Source organism: Aplysia californica, unplaced genomic scaffold, assembly GCF_000002075.1.
Source record: "Aplysia californica isolate F4 #8 unplaced genomic scaffold, AplCal3.0 scaffold00035, whole genome shotgun sequence".
Taxonomy (NCBI): domain Eukaryota; kingdom Metazoa; phylum Mollusca; class Gastropoda; order Aplysiida; family Aplysiidae; genus Aplysia; species Aplysia californica.
In genome coordinates, this window is record NW_004797305.1 from 544,743 (window position 1) to 547,481 (window position 2,739).

The window sequence follows — 2,739 nt, forward strand, 5'->3', positions numbered from 1 at the left end:
CTACTTCTACTACTACTACTACTACTACTACTACTACTGTTGCTGCTGCTGCTGCTGCTGATGCTGATGCTGATGCAGCTACTATTACTGCAACTACAATACAATTTACTCAGAGATACTCAGAGATACCCTTGAAGACCAAAACCTCCTACGGTATTTTAATTCCTCACGAAAAACAGGCTCAATCGGTTATGACACCTTCACTACATGGATGGCAAAAGAGGACGCAAGGACCGCCAATATTTGGCTACCAAACATGAGAGGATAATACACGATTTAATAAAAAGCGCCTCTGAAAAGGACCTAGCTTCAACTGAGATCTACTTTGGGACCTAAGAACAAGTTAGAAGATCCCAGCAAATAGTAGAGAGAGGTTGTGTCTAGTCTCAAGATAAAGACAACGATTTATATTTAGTAGAGGAAGTTTATGTCTCCTGGGGAGACACAAGACAACTCGACCAAATGCAAAACTGCCTTAACCTTTCCTTCACTGTAACCACTGTAGCTAACTCTCTCTCTCTCTCTCTCTCTCTCTCTCTCTCTCTCTCTCTCTCTCTCTCTCTCTCTCTCTCTCTCTCTCTCTCTCTCTCTCTCTCTGTGTGTCTGTGTGACTCTCTCACTCTCCATTTCACCGCCTCTCTTCTTCCATCTCTCTCTCTCTCTTTCCTTCTCTCTCTATTTCCTTCTCTCTCTCACTCTCCAATTTCCACGTCCTCCTCTCTTCAATTATCTCACTTGCTCTCTCTCTCTCTCTCTCTCTCTCTCTCTCTCTCTGTCTCTCTCTCTCTGTCTCTCTCTGTAAGTATGTGCGTGTGTGTGCGCGTTTGTGTGTATGTGAACGTGTGTGTGGGCGCGTGTATGTGCTTGTGCTTGTTTGTTTAATTCAATATTTATATTCCTGTTTTAAATTTTATGTTCCAATACCACAATCAACATTGTGTATTTTAAAGTTATGCTTCAAATTCAGTAAAAATTCAACTTAAATGTAGACTCTATCACTGCCTCTTTGCCCACCCACATTTTAGTTCTCCCTCTAACTTATAACGCAGCAGTTCGTTATTTTGCTTTGGTCAGATAAATCAAGCAAGGAACTCTGTGCACCAGAAGGTAAGGGAGTAGCTCACACAAAGCGAGCACAGCGGTAAGCATCAGGCCACACGACCCCCATGTGTAAATAATTATCGTAGCAGCGAGGAAATATTTGGGCACTGTGTATGCTTGCTTCCTTAGAACTAGTCCTCTAACATCTCTACATCTGGTTTACTCGATCACGTCAGACTAGTTTCTTCATAATGTCCTCTTGAAATAGAAACTGATTTTGGATGATGTAGACTTTGGAGAGCAGTTCAAAACGCTCTGAAAAGAGGTGAAATGAGGCAGTTTTTGTTGTTTTGTTCTGTTTTCAATCTTGTTTTTGTCTTTAACGTCTCCTTCCATTTATAATACGGTAAAAATATTTATTATCATGCTTCATCACTGCTTCCCCCACACGCCTTTCTACTATCCGTTTTGTCTATTCCATTATCTCCGAATAAAACGCAAAAAAACCCAACAAATACAAACAAAATAAAAGCCAAAAACAATTCAATTTGGAAAATCCAACCTATTTTCATTAGTTTTGTGATTGTTGGGTTTTTTTTCCATTACGTATTAAACGCATTTGGCTTCTCACTGCAAGCAAGGTCTTGTTAATTTGCTTTACAGATACGACGTTGTGTGAATGCGAAGTTCTTGCACGAGTGCAGTGCGAATGAGCACGAGTTGTATGATTTTATGCCCTGATGGTTGATTGACCTTCAGCAACAGAACAACAGCGATCTTTTTTCTTTGCTCATGCAACACTCCGATTCTAGGGGGTTGAAAAGGGGAGGGGGGATCTTTTTTGTTTCGTTTTGTTTTGTAGCCCTCACAAATCAAGTAGGTGAGCGTGTATGACGACATCATGGGAAAGTGGGAGGAGGAGGAGGGAAGGCTTTTGCTTACCTGGTGGTTCTTTTCATCTCTTCTCGTTCAGTTTCTTTCATTTTTTTTCCTCCTTTCAGGAGTTGGGGATCTGAACGAGAGAGCAGACCACGACTGATCAGTATATTTATATAGCATGCCTTCAACTTTTTTTTTAACGCTAGCAAAGAAGAGGCCAACAAAGGCAGATCTTACTAGTTACTAGATATCTAGACGTAACCGACTGAAAAGTGAATATAGCACCATCGACATTTCGCCGTTCAAAGTGTTCGAGCAACGATAGAAGCCAGACCAGATCAGCACAAAAACCTCGCGCACGTGCGAACGCCTACGTCAGCAGGAGATTGTTTCGTGGAAGAGACCTGATAACTCCTGAGGATAGTGACATCACACACACATACACACACACACACACACATACACACAAAACACACACACACACACACACACAAACACATAGACGTGCAAACACACACACACACACACACACACACACACACACACACACTCATACAAGCACACACAAATACACATACAAAAGCAAGTATACACATGCGTGCGCACGCGCACACACTCACACACATACACACACGCACACACACACACTCTTACAAGCACACGTACACATACATACACAAACAAACAGACACACGCACGCGCGTACACACACGCACACAAAGACACACATACACACACACACACACACACACTCACACCCGCATACACACATAAGGACATTCATACAGACATACACACACACACTCACACACACACACA